Raw genomic sequence first — 15,378 nt, forward strand, 5'->3', positions numbered from 1 at the left:
TAGGACTCTATCTTTGTAATTATCCCAAGATATCCTACACAAAATAAATAAATAAAAGAATGAATGAAAACTGCCATCAGGACCTCTAACTACTTATTCTGAATAAGAGTGGAAAATGCATGGGCTTGGAAAAACAAAGTGAGAAAGAGACCAAAATATTATTTAAGCCACTGTCCACATAAAGCATACCAGCAAAGTGTACAAACCATAGAGTTATGTCTTGAAGAGCAGGGATTCCCTAAATTAAAAACACCGTGAGGAAGTACTGGCTAATTGAAAAAGGTACAAGAATTCTTTGCAACACCTAAAAAGAACTGAGTAAAATCTGTTGTCACAGAAAGGATAGAGCTCATTAATTTCCCATCTCCTGAAGGTAGAAGTCAATTGACTGTAAACAGACCATCCAAGCTCAAAGATTTATTATTTACCTACTTCTTCTAAATAGCTTAGCATCGTTAAACAGAGTAACAAGGCACAAAATTCAAGTTTAAATTAAGTCATATAGACAAGTGTGTTTCTGGATATTGGTTTAAATAAATACACATCATTCAAATAAATACCAAAAATAGGGATATGACCCTGAATCTATCAATGAAGTGACAGTTTTAAAATACTATCACCAACCAACAAGAGAGTAGAATATTTCAGTTCAGAACAGTTGCTCTAATACTAAAATTGATTTTGGATACTGTGCACATTACAAGTTTCTTTGGAGAAACATGGCCAGGCAGAAAGCCTTTGAAAACACTAACTGTAATTATGTTGCTGTGGAGAATTCTGGATTCAATTGCCATAGATGGAAACCAAAGGATGAGCTAGAAATGCATTTCCAGATGTTTGCTGACCATCTCCACGTATGTGGCCCATATATATCTTTAAGATACACCCAGACTGGACTCATTGTTTCTCCCCTCTCTTGCCAAAAGAAAGCAGAACAAATGAAGAAAAACTTAAAAATAAATGGCTTGTCTCCTCCTTACTTGTTTCTTGTCTGGGAGAATAATGTCAATATTCATCCAGTCACTCATACCAGACACATGGGAATCATGCTTGATACCACCCTCTCTCATACTGCCTGAATTCAGTCTATCACCATGTGCTTTGATTCTGCCTCAAATTTGTCCTGTTTCTCTATCAGCATCAACCAAGTTTATCATAATCTCTGAGTTCCTCTACTGCAAAAGCCTCATAGTCCCCATCACCCACTTCAAACCCCTCCTATTTATTCTTTGTGCAGCAGTGTGATTTTTTTTTTTCCAAAAACAAAAATCTGGTCATGTCACACTGTTGCTTAAACTCCTCTCTGGTTCCCCATTGCTTTTATGAGGTGGGGTGGAGGGGGAAGCCACATTATTCCAATTACCTCTAAGGTCTTGCATGGTCAGATTTGGGTCAGGGGCTGGCTGAATTCCATCACTTCAAAGCATACAATTCCATCAACTCAAATGATACAAACAGTTAAAACCAGTTACAATAAAAATTAGATAATGGTGAAACCTAGAAGATACCCAAAAGAATCCATGATGTCCATGGCTACAAAACTATATCCCAGTTAAAATGCATGGACTTCGGGTCCCCACTGACATAGTAGGTCACATTCAGGTAATTTGAAATATCTCAGCATGTTAAACTGTGACTTGGGTAGAATCATCCATGAAGTAGAATCCAGGTCTCTATAATTCCTGATTAGTATCCCTAATCTGTAACCATATTATAGTCACAAATCTTTGATCCTGTAACAATAGTATGACCACAAATCTCTGACCAAGTAAGTGAAGTCCATCAGAAATGGTTTAACCCTGCTCTCCCAGTAGGGTAAGTGATTTTGCAAACCCAGTAGGGCTGCCAGATAAAATATAAGACACCCATTTTAATTAAATTTCGGTTATTGAAGCTATTCATTGTTCACCTGAAATTCAAACTTAACTAGGTATCTTATTGTTATTAGCTAAATCTGGCAACCCTAATAGCCAGTAAGATACAGAAATAATTATATAAACATTGAAGCAAACCAAACCCTTAGTAAATAACTCTTCTCATTTTAGGAATATGCTTTGTTATTATCTTGATTAGTCTCCAAGTTTGCAATATAAGGTATTTAAGACATTTCACAAAAATTGACCTATTGGAGGTTCTAAAATTATATTTTTAATTTGAAATGTTTAGTTTTCATTAAACTACTAAAATGAGTAAGAGAATTGTGTTATCTGTATATGCAAAGTTTGAATGCTCATCAGAATGTGATTTAGACCACTATCCAGTGAACCAGTGAAGTTGCTCAGTCATGTCTGACTCCTATCCCATGGACTGTAGCCTACCAGGCTCCTCCATCCATGGAATTTTCCAGGCAAGAGTACTGGAGTGGATTGCCATTTCCTTCTCCAGGGGATCTTCCCAACCCAGGGATCGAGCCCAGGTCTCCCACACTGTAGACAGACGCTTTACCATCTGAGCTACCTTTTGGTTAATTAAATTTATCAGCATTACTATAGGACTTAGAAACATTTTGTTTATTAAGTATGTAAGATTACCCTGGGGGCTTCTCAGGTGGCTCAGTGGTTAAAAAAAAAAAAATCCACCTGCCAATGCAGGAGATCCAAGTTCAATCCCTAGGTTGAGAAGATCCCCTGGAGAAGAAAATGGCAATCCACTCCAGTATTCTTGGGCTTCCCTGGTGGCTCACACAGTAAAGAATCCACCTGCAATGCAGGAGACCTGGGTTTAATCCCTGGGTTGGGAAGATCTCCTGGAGAAGGGAATGGCAATCCACTCCGGTATTCTTGCCTGGAGAATCCCAGGGACAGAGGAGCCTAGTGGGCTATAGCCCATGGGTTCTCAAAGAGTCAGACATGACTGAGCACCTAAACATGCACACAAGACGACCCTGTCAAGTATTTGAAATGTCTATTGGAATCATATGTATTCAATTTCCAAATGTGTTTAAAGTAAAAAAAAATTGAGGGAAAATATATTAAGAGTTACTGAAAGAACAAGTGAAAGTGTCTTTTTAAAAAATTTTTGTACAAACATACCAGATTTATGAATAGAATAACAAAGCTTTACATTGAACTTAAAGGCTTAAGGAAAAATTTGATTTTAAACTTAGAGTTTTAGTTAGTTAGTATTAATGTAATCACAGCTATGTGTAATTTCACTCTTCACTCCAGTCACACTGGCCTTATTTCAGGCTTCTTTAGAGACATCCCACCGCAGGTATTTGCCACAAGTTGTTTCTTCTTCCTTGAGGCTATCTATGCTCCCACCCCGCCGTACCCTAATTAATTCCTTTTCACCTTTCAGATCTCAGCTAAAGCTTCCATACTTTTTAAATAGGTCAAATCTTTCAGTACACACTCCTCCAGGATAGGAAGAAGAGGCTATTAGCTGTTATGGTTATTATTGCTCTTGTTATTGTTTTTATTTTTACCTCTTACTTTTCCTTCTTAGCACTTATCTTAGTCATAACTTTACACTAATTTTTGCCATTAATTGGGGTCTTTTATAAGCTCCCTCCTAGTTCAGTCAGTAAAGAATCTACCTGCAATGCAGGAGACCCAGGTTCAATTCCTGGGTCGGGAAGATCCCCTGGAGAAGGAAATGGCAACCCACTCCAGTATTTCTTGCCTGGAGAATCCCCATGGACAGAGGAGCCTGGCAGGCTACAGTCCATGGGATCACAAGAGTTGGACACAACTTAGTAACTAAACCACCACTGCATAAGCTCCAGAAGGGCAAAGACTACATTTGTCTTTATTCACCATTTTATTCTAGGTAGATGCTAGCATCTACCACATAGTAACCATGCAATAAATACTTGCAGAAAGAAAAGATAGACAAAGGTAAGCAAAGACAGATCCTGTTCTGTTTTCTCAAGAGGTGAACTGTGGGATTGAAAACCTGCATAAGAAGCACATCTACTCACCTTTCTCCTTTCCCTCCTTACAAACTCAGGCCATCTCTTCCCTATACTAACAGAAGGGAAATTTATCTTTATACTCTGGAGAAATTAAACAATTTAGGGACACTAGGCTGAAAACAAAGGACTTGAGTAAGTCTAAATACTGCAAGGGTATTTCCCTAGTGGTCCAACGGTTAAGACTCTGTGTTTCCACTGTAAGGGGCACGGGTTCAATCCCTGGCCGGGGAACTAAGATCCCACACACCACATGTGCTAGAGGTGGGGATATTAAGGTCATTAAAGACAAAGAAAGATTTAGAAACTATTCAAGATTAAAGAAGACTGAACAAAAGTAATGAATTATCCTGAGCCAGAAAAATAAAGAAATGACTGGCAAAGAGCCCCAACAATCATCTTTCTCTGCTTGGCTCCCAGAATGCTGTAACCCAAATTTATATTTCTGACCCAGGAAGAATGGGACATTTCACTCTGGAATGGCAGGTACTGATAGCTGGTCCCCTCATAACCGACCTACAATGCAGACTACCAGTCAAAAACACCACTGATCAACAAGGAACTTATCAGCTTTTTGTGCATAGCCATTAAATACAATTGAGAGCAAAAGTAAAGGAAGTCTCCAATGTAAAGACCAAGATAACAAACAATCCAGTGGAACTAGACAACCCAAAAAGTAGGAAAAAACCTTCAAACATTTATAATCAGTAGCCTGAGAGATTAGAAAGAATTCCCAAATCTATGAGAATATTGAATTTGGGATTTTTTTTTTAAGAAAAACGATAATGATTAGAGATTAAGAGCTCTTGGAAACTTAAATTATACTTCCCATATGTTAAAATCCATTACAAGTGGTTAAAGCTAAAGTTGAGAATATTTCCCCAAAATAGAACTAATGATATACATAGAATAAAGTGAGTAAATTAAAGAATCAATTGAGAGGAACCCACACCCAAATAATACAAGTTTCAGAAATAGAAGACAAGGAAAACAAAGGGGTAGGAAATCAAAGAAATAATGCAAGAAAAATCCCTAGAACAGAAAGATTTGTTTCCATATTAAGTGCCCAGTGTGAACTATTATTGTTGTTCAGTTGCTCAGTCGTGTCCAACTCTTTGAGACCCCTTGAACTGCAGCCCAACAGGCTCTTCTGTCCATGGAATTTTCTAGGTAAGAATACTGGAGCAGGTTGCCATTTCCTTCTCCAGGGGACCTTCCCAACTTAAGGATCGAAACCAGGACTCCCACGTTGCAGGCAGATTCTTTATCTCTGAGCACCTCAAACGATTATACCAAGGGTTAAATCAGAATACTTCTTCACAGGTGCAAAGTACTGTATGGGGAAGATTATCCCCATAAAGTCTCCCAAGTTGGACAAACTCAAGTCTCTTCCCTCCTGTGTTTCTCCTTTACTCGCACACTATTAGCACATTCACAAAACTTCTGACACCAGGTATTTGGCTTTTCCCCACACCACCAAGCAGTTCTCCCACAGGAGGCAGGTGTTTGATGATTCAACTCAATTCTAACGCTATCCACTGGGAGTTAGCATCAGATGCCACAGGTTGAGGGCTCAGTCCCATAAGACTGCCCCCCACTTCAGATGCCAAGAGCAAATTCAGGTTGTCACCTGTGCTTCTGACTGATGCCCTATAAACTTGGAGAGTCCAAAGACTCTGGGTTCAATTAATTTGCTAGAGTGGCTCACGGAAGTCAGAGAAACATTTTACAGTAGTTTCCCCCTTATGTGAAGAGGGGATATGTTCTAAGGCCTCGCACAATAGATGCCTGGAACTGTGGATAGCACTCAACCCTATATAGACTATGTTTTTTCCTTATACATCCATACCTGTGATAAATATGTGAACCATGAACTTCCAGAGGTTCAAGCTGGTTTTAGAAAAGGCAGAGGAACCAGAGACCAAATTGCCAACATCCGCTGGATCATGGAAAAAGCAAGAGAGTTCCAGAAAAATATCTATTTCTGCTTTATTGACTATGCCAAAGCCTTTGACTGTGTGGATCACAATAAACTGTGGAAAATTCTTCAAGAGATGGGAATACCAGACCACCTGACCTGCCTCTTGAGAAACCTATATGCAGGTCAGGAAGCAACAGTTAGAACTGGACATGGAACAACAGACTGGTTCCAAATAGGAAAAGGAGTACGTCAAGGCTGTATATTGTCATCCTGCTTATTGAACTTATATGCAGAGTACATCATGAGACACGCTGGGCTGGAAGAAGCACAAGCTGGAATCCAGATTGCCGGGAGAAATATCAATAACCTCAGATATGCAGATGACACCACCCTTATGGCAGAAAGTGAAGAGGAACTAAAAAGCCTCTTGATGAAGGTGAAAGAGGAGAGTGAAAAAGTTGGCTTAAAGCTCAACATTCAGAAAACGAAGATCATGGCATCTGGTCCCATCACTTCATGGCAAATAGATGGGGAAACAGTGGAAACAGTGTCAGACTTTATTTTTTTGGGCTCCAGAATCACTGCAGATGGTGATTGCAGCCATGAAATTAAAAGACGCTTACTTCTTGGAAGGAAAGTTATGACCAACCTAGATAGCATATTAAAAAGCAGAGATATTACTTTGCCAACAAAGGTCCGTCTAGTCAAGGCTATGGTTTTTCCAGTGGTCATGTATGGATGTGAGAGTTGGACTGTGAAGAAGGCTGAGCACTGAAGAATTGATGCTTTTGCACTGTGGTGTTGGAGAAGACTCTTGAGAGTCCCTTGGACTGCAAGAAGATCCAACCAGTCCATTTTGAAAGAGATCAGCCCTGGGATATCTTTGGAGGGAATGATGCTAAAGCTGAAACTCCAATACTTTGGCCATCTCATGCGAAGAGTTGGCTCATTGGAAAAGACTCTGATGCTGGGAGGGATTGGGGGCAGGAGGAGAAAGGGTCGACAGAGGATGAGATGGCTGGATGGCATCACTTACTCGATGGACGAGAGTCTGAGTGAACTCTGGGAGTTGATGATGGACAGGGAGGCCTGGCATGCTGCGAATCATGGGGTTGCAAAGAGTCGGACACGACTGACTGACTGAACTGAACTGAACTGAAAAGAGTAATAGCAATAACCAATAATAAAATAGAACAATTAGAACAATATATTGTAATAAAACATAGTCTCAGTAACGCCCAGAGGAAAACTGAGTGGTGGGAAAAATTTTAGGAAAAAAAAGACTTTTTATTTTATTTTATTGCTATTTTTAATTTGTAAATACAGTAGTCCCACCCACCCACCCCCCAGGGACCCTTAGTGGATCTGAAACTGTGAATAGTACTGAACCTTATATAGGCTTCTCAGGTGGTTCAGCGGTAAAAAAAAAAAAAAAAAAAATCCTCCTGCCAATGCAGGAGACCCTGTTCGATCCCTGGATTGAGAAGATCCCCTGGAGAAGAGTATGGCAACATGCTCCAGTATTTTTGTCTGGGAAATCCCATGGAAAGAGGAGCCTGGCAGGTTAGGGTCCGTGGGATCGCAAAACAGTGACTAAACAGCTGTTTAGTGACTAAACAACTGAACCCTATAGAGAGACTGTTTTTTCCCTATACATAAACAACCATGATAAAGTTTAATCTAAAATTAGATACTATAAGATATTAATGACAATAACGAATAATAGTAAAAGAGACAATTACAACAATAAACTGTAATAAAAGATAGGTTAATAAGGTCTCTCACCAAAAATCTTATTTTTCTATCTTAACTAAGCACTTCACACTGTGGCCGTACTTTTGCAGTTTGAAGTGTCAGCAAGTCAGCAAGACTAGCATGAATTCCTCTTCACAGTTTCACGGCTAGAACACTTGTTCTTACTGTAGATCTTAACAACTTAACAAATGATGTTTTTTCTTTCCTTCTTAAGTCGAGAAGTTTTACCTTTTTACATAAAGGAAGCACTTTGCAGCTTCTCTTTGGAGTGTCTGAATTGCCAACATCACTATTCCTGAGCTATGAGGCCTTTACCAAGTAAAATAAGGGTTACTTGGACACAAGGCTGTGATACTGAAATAGTTGCTCTGATACCGGAGCCAGCTACTAACTGAGGAGGGGCCAGAAACTCTAGGTAAACGGATGATTCATGATTTGGGCAGGATGAAGTGAGACAACACAAGATTTCATTGTGCTACTCAGAACAGCGTGCCACTTAAAACTTACAATTATTTATTTCTCGCATTTTTCCGTTTAATATTTTCAGACTGTGGTTGATCCCAGGTAACTGAAACCACTGAAAGTAAAACTGCTTGGCGGGGAGGGTACTGTACTTATTAGATTACTGGTTTATTACAAAGGATATTAGAGGATGTGAACAACAGCCAGATGAAGAGATAGTGAGCGCAACATGCAGGACGGCATATGGATGCATTCTTGTTCACCAAACTGGAATCTCTGTAAATCTCATTCTTTTGCATTTTTAAAGAGGCTTCATTACACAGGCGTAATTGATTAAATGATTGGCCATTGGTGATTGAACTCAATCTTCAGCCCATCTTGCCTTCCCAGAGGTCAGGGGGCAGGACTGAAAGTTCCAACCCTCTATTCTCCAGGTTGGTTACGCTGGCAACAAGCCCCAACCCTTCTATGACACAACGGCTTTCCTAAATCACCTTATTAACATAAGAAAACACACTATTGCTCTCAACACTTGGGGAATGCCAAGAGTTTTAGCAGCTCTGTGCCTGAAAAAGGAAAGTGAAGTGAACGTTTCTCAGTCCTGTCCCACTCTTTGCGACCCCATGGACCTATGGAATTCTCCAGGCCAGAATACTGGAGTGGGTAGCCTTTCCCTTCTCCAAGGGATCTTTCCAACCCAGGTCTCCCTCATTGCAGGCGGATTCTTTATCAGCTGAGCCACAAGAGAAGCCCTCCAGAAAAGGGGATACAGATCAAACATAAATTTCTTAGTATAAATCACATGACACCTTCTTAGCAAACTATTTGAAGATGGGCTGCACTAAAACAAAGAAGTAAACCAAGGAAGAATGAGAAGTAGAGTCCAGGAAACTGGAGATGACCACAAGAAAACTCTCCCATAAAATGGTGAAGGAAAGTTGAGCTTTCCTGGACGGCCATCATGGAACTGGCTTAGACAGCCAGGAGATTATGAAAGGTAGAGAGAACAGTGGAGGAAGAGAGATATTGGGCTGAAAGAACACCTGTCATGTGATTGTAACAATGGGTTTTAGCTATCTGGTAGAGAGTCTGGGGATAATGTTGTTTAGTTGCTAAGTCATATTTGACTCTTTCGAGAACCCATGGACTGAAGTGCACTAGGTTCCTCTGTTCTTGGGATTTCCCAGGCAGGAATACTGGAGTGGGTTGCCACGCCCTCCTCCAGGGGATCTTCCCAACCCAACCGAACCCACATCTCCTGCATTACAGGTGGCTTCTTTACCACTGAGCCACCAGGGAAGCCCAGAGAAAACATTGGAAGCAGTAAATAAATAAAACAAAGGAATAGAAAATAAGAGGATTGTTAACTTTATGGAAAGTAAAACTGTACAGATTTTAATAGTCACAGTACACTGTATGATTCAGCAATGCATAATAATCAAAATAATGTTTGTACAAATATTGATTTTTTATTAATTTTATTGGACTATAATTGCTTTACAGTGTTGTGCTAGCTTCTGCTGTACATCAGCATGAATCAGCTATATGTACACATATATCCCCTCCCTCTGGAGCCTCTCTCCCACCGCCACCCACCCCACCCCTCTAGGTCATCACAGTCAGATGACTACAATTATTGTCGTTGATAACATCATTAACATACAGACTCAAGTGGTTTCTCCAGGACAAGATGAGCTAACAGACCTCACCCCGACCCCCCGTCATGGACCACCAGACCAGAGACTTGCAAAGCATAGGCATCTTGACTGCTGAAACTACTTTAAGAAATGTTTACAAGACAATGGTTAACCCCGATTTCTTTGTTTTTCCCCCTTAAAAACCCCTAATTCAGAGGCCAACTTGCAGTGGATCTGAGGCTGTCTCCCAGTCCTTCGCTTGGCACCCTGAAAGTAAGTACTATTCTTTCCTTCATCACAACCTGGTGTCAGTAGATCGGCTCTGGTGTGCATCCAGCAAGCAAACCTGAGTTTGGCTTGGTAACAACAGAAATATATTCCAGAGCAGGACTAAGGGATTGGGTAAAGAACTTCTGTTTTCAGACTTGTAATACAATTTAGCTTAAAAAATATATATTCAAGTATAAAAATTGCTTTCCAATGTTGTGTTAGTTTCTGCTGCACAGCATAGTCAATCAGCTATATATATATATACATACGGACCCTCTTTTTTGAATTTCCTTCCCATTTAGGTCACCACAGACCATTAAGTAGAGTCCCCTGTGCTACATAGTAGGTTCTCGTTAGTTATCTATTTTATACATGGTATCAATAGTATATACATGTCAATCCCAGTCTCCCAATTCCTTCCACTTTTTCTATCTTTTCTCCTTGGTATCCATACGTTTGTTCTCTACATCTGCGTCTCTATTTCTGCTTTGTAAATTGTTGTTGTTCAGTCATTCAGTCATGTCCAACTCTTTGCAACCCCATGGACTGCAGCAAACCAGGCTTTCCTGTCCTTCACCAACTTCCGGAGCTCGTTTAAACTCATGTGCATCCAGCCAGCAATGCCATCCAACCATCTCATCCTCTGTCATCCCCTTTTCCTCCTGCCTTGAATCTTTCCCAGCACCAGGGTCTTTTCCAATGAGTCAGTTCTTTGTATAAGGTGGCCAAAGTATTGGAGCTTCAGCTTCAGCATCAGTCCTTCCAATGAATATTCAGGACTGATTTCATTTAGGGTTGACTGGTTGGATCTCCTTGCAGTCCAAGGGACTCTCAAGAGTCTTCTCCAACACCACAGTTTTAAAGCATCAATTCTTCAGTACTCAGCTTTCTTTATAGTCCAACTCTCACATCCATACATGACTACTAGAAAAACCATAGCTTTGACTAGATGGACCTTTGTTTGCAAAGTAATGTCTCTGCTTTTTAATATGCTATCTAGGTTGGTCATAGCGTTTCTTCCAAGAAGCAAGTGTCTTTTAATTTCATGGCTACTGTCACCATCTGTGGTGATTTTGGAGCCCAAAAAAATAAAGTTTCTCACTGTTTCCACTATTCACCCATCTATTTGCCATGAAGTGATGGGAAAGGATGCCATGATCTTAGTTTTCTGAATGTTGAGTTTTAAGACAACTTTTTCACTCTCCTCTTTCATTTTCAACAAGAGGCTCTTTAGTTCTTCTTTGCTTTCTGCCATAATGGTGGCATTCCTCCTTAGAAGACCTCAAAGGCTCTTGTTGCCTTTAAAAAGAAGTCAGACTACTTCAAAGAACTCCACAGTCTATACTTGGCTCTCTTTTCTTTATTGTATCTCCCACTACAAGCCGGTTACTGGGAAAGATTGAGGGCAGGAAGAGAAGGGAGCAACAGAGGATGTGATGGTTGGATGACATCACTGACTCAATGAACATGATTTAGAGCAAACTCTGGAAGATAGTGAATGACAGAGAAGCCTGCTGTGCTGCAGTCCATGGGGTCGCAAAGAGTAGGACATGACTGAGCAACTGAACAACAACAACTACTATAGTACTACAGGTACTTCACAATCTGGCCTTATCAGATCATTTACCATTCCCCAAGTGCTTCCACATATGGACCTTTGTGCTGGCTAACCCTCCACCTGGAATGCTTCCTCCTGCCTCTTTGATTCTCCGTCCCTGCCCCACTCCACTCCACCTTGCTGTACCCACCTGTAGCCATCCTGCCTTCATTGCTCAGCTCAAACCAGACTTCGTTTTGCAGACTTCCCTAAATTTCACCAGACACAAGTCATTTCCCCATTCCCAATACTCCCGTTAGGTTCTGTATCTCTACTGTTAACCACAATTCTTTGTACTGATACATAACTGCTGCTTCCTCCAGATCAGTGTAGAGTGTGAATTAGAATTACCTGGGTTCTTCATAGCAATTCAGACTCCAGAGCTCCAATCCGCCCTGTGGAATCAAAAGCTCTGCAGATGAGTGCTGAAAATCTGCATTTTCACAGGCTCTCCAAGTGATTCTTAGGCTTACTAAAGTTCCAAAACATTTGGCCGACACTGAGACACCCCTCAAAAGAATCATGTCTTGGGACTTCCCTGATGGTCCAGTGGCTAAGACTCCATGCTCTCAGTGCAGCACACATGGGTTCTATTCCTGGTCAGGGAACTAGATCTCACGTGCCACAGCTAAGAGTCCACATGCTGCAACTAAGACCCAGCACAACCATATAAATACAAATACATATTAAAAAAAGAATTACACCTCATGCTTCTGTGGATTCCTTCTCCCTCCAAATCTGTTGCCCAGGATATCGTAATCATTTAATAAAAATTTAAATATTAATTTAAGGTGGTCACAAGAGGAACTTGGAATGGAAGTCGTCAATGGAAATCCCAAGAATTACATAACACCTTCTCCAACTTAGTTTTTTCAGCTTAATTTTACTCTACTTAATTTTACTCTAAAGGCAAGGGAAAGCATTCAAGGTCTTAAGGATATCAAAATGTATTATTCTGTCTTCTCTCCACATTTCCTAATCCACTATTGAGTTTTCAGAAATGCAAAACAAAGGTGTAGCTTTTAATATCTACTACACTAGAAAAAGAACTCTGTGTAGCAATTCTTAATCAGAATGAGAATAATGTTCTTGCCCTTCATCCCTGCAGCTTTTAATATCTGTACACTATATTTAATCACCTGGGCCCCTTAATTTACTGACATTTAAATGATCTCAAATTAGATTTCCTGGAGCACTGTTCCAAATAAGTAACTTTTTAAGATAATGCAAGGTCTTATTAGTCGCAAATCATGCCTCTGGTTGCCACTTGCAGCTTCTACACCTTCTTGAAAAATTACCTTATTTAAAGGATTTTTTTATTCAATGTGGCCAGAGTCTATATAATGATTTAACTATCTGAGATTTTACATTTTAGCCAGAATAATATCAAAATAGTACAACATAATAGAAAAGAAGCTTCTTTCTCATACTTAGTGCAACACAAGTTTGAACACTTGAAATTACAATTAAATATGTGATAATATTTTTATATTTATGTCATATTATTTTCACATATATCATTACATTTAGTCTTCAAAATTTCCTTATGAGGCTAATAAGCATGCGATTGTTTTTTATTGAAATATAGTTTATTTACAATGTTGTATTAGTTTTTAGTATACAACAAAGTGATTCAGTTACATATCCTTTTTAATATTCTTTTCCATTATGATTTTTCATATTCTTTTCTATCATGTTTTCTTGCAGAATATTGAACATTGTTCCCTGTGCTATACATTCAGTTCAGTTCAGTTCAGTCGCTCAGTCGTGTCCGACTCTTTGCGACCCAATGAATCGCAGACTCCAGGCCTCCCTGTCCATCACCAACTCCCGGAGTTCACCCAAACTCATGTGCATTGAGTCGGTGATGCCATCCAGCCATCTCATCCTCTGTCGACCCTTTCTCCTCCTGCCCCCAATCCCTCCCAGCATCAGTGTCTTTTCCAATGAGCTAACTCTTTGCATGAGGTGGCCAAAGTATTGGAGTTTCAGCCTCAGCATCAGTCCTTCCAAAGAACACCCAGGACTGATCTCCTTTAGGATGGACTGGTTGGATCTCCTTGCAGTCTAAGGGACTCTCAAGAGTCTTCTCCAACACCACAGTTCAAAAGCATCAATTCTTCAGCACTCAGCTTTCTTCACAGTCCAACTGTCATATCCGTACATGACCACTGGAAAAACCATAGCCTTGACTAGACAGACCTTTGTTGGCAAAGTAATATCTCCACTTTTTAATATGCTATCTAGGTTGGTCATAACTTTTCTTCCAAGGAGTAAGTGTCTTTTAATTTCATGGCTGCAATCACCATCTGCAGTGATTTTGGAGCCCCAAAAAATAAAGTCTGGCACTGTTTCTCCATCTATTTCCCATGAAGTGATGGGACCAGATGCCATGATCTTAGTAGGACCCTATTTTTATCCATTTTATGTATTAAAGCTTGCATCTGCTAATCCAAAACTCCCAATTCATCCCTCCCCAATCTGCCTCCCCCTTGGCAACCACCAGTTTGTTCTATATGTATGTAATTCCGTTTCTGTTTCATAGATGGGTTTATTTGTGTCGTATTTCAGATTCTATATATAAGAGATATCATATAATATTTCTCCTTCTCTATCTGACTTCATGTAGTAAGATAGTCTATAGGTTCATCTGTGTTGTTGCAATGGCATTGTTTCATTCTTTTTTATGGCTGAGTAATTTCCATTGTATGTATGTACCACATCTTCTTTATCCATTCATCTGTCGATGGACCCTGAGGTTGCTTCCATGTCTTAGCTATTGTAAACAGTGCTACAATGAACACTGTGGTGCATGTATCCTGTCAAACCATGCTTTTTTCCCAGATGTATGCCTAGGAGTGGAATTGCTAGATCATAAGGCAATAGAGTTGCTGTTATTTTTTTTAGTTGTTATTATTAAGTTCAGTTTATGGATGAGAAAATGGGTTTCAGGGAAGTCATGTGATTTAACCCAAACCACATCATTACCACTGTAAGCATTAGTGGTTTAGTGGTAGAATTCTTGCCTACCATGCAGGAGGCCTGGGTTTGATTCCCGGCCAATGCAAGAACACTCATGTTTGGGGCTTCCCTGATGGCTGAGACTGTAAAGAATCTGCCTGCCATACAGGAGATCCAGGTTCAATCCCTGGGTTGGGAAGATCTCCTGGAGAAGGGAATGGCTACCCACTTCAGTATTCTTGCCTGAAGAATCCCATGGACAGAGGAGCCTGGCAGGCTACAGTCTATGGAGTTGCAGAGTCAGACACTACTGAGCAACTAATACATCATTACAACACAAACCCAAATCTTCTGACACTACAAAGCACATTCATTTGACTGTTTTGCAGTTTCTCAAACTTCTTGGACTGTCACAATTATGACATATATCCCTAAGGTGTAACTACCCATTTGTCTCCACCAATTCAAGATACAACTGACCATGTACTGACAAACCATGGCCATTCCAACTCCCTACAGATGCGTTTCAGACATGGCAGGATCACATGATACAGGTGGCACCTACTTTGCATACACACAAAGCCAGGCCAAACTAGACTCCCTATTGGAAAAGGATGGCAAAGTACAAGTCCCCTGTTAGTCACATGCTCAGCCCACAGTCTTATCCCTATTCCTACAAATACAGCACACACTAGCCCTGACCTTCACAGAAGAGGGCCTGTGGTGGTGCTGGTGCCTCTCCCCTGAGTACATACAGTTTAGAATAGGATGGAACCTATGGCTGAAGTTAAGGATATAATATATTTGGAAAAGACAATAGACATGGGGGAAAGAGGTGGGGCAAGCATGTAATACCTCCATG

At 40.3% G+C, this 15,378-nt stretch overlaps 1 non-coding gene across 1 annotated transcript; it reads left to right on the forward strand.

Annotated features, from left to right (window-relative positions):
• The first annotated feature begins 14,551 nt into the window (after positions 1–14,551).
• TRNAG-ACC (transfer RNA glycine (anticodon ACC)) lies at positions 14,552–14,622 on the forward strand. Its single transcript has one exon. It is a non-coding gene; the product is annotated as a tRNA-Gly (tRNA).
• The last annotated feature ends 756 nt before the right edge of the window (positions 14,623–15,378 follow it).

This window comes from Bos grunniens, chromosome X, assembly GCF_055505025.1.
Source record: "Bos grunniens cultivar Pamir isolate PY7600 chromosome X, Bosgru_T2T1.0, whole genome shotgun sequence".
Classification (NCBI taxonomy): domain Eukaryota; kingdom Metazoa; phylum Chordata; class Mammalia; order Artiodactyla; family Bovidae; genus Bos; species Bos grunniens.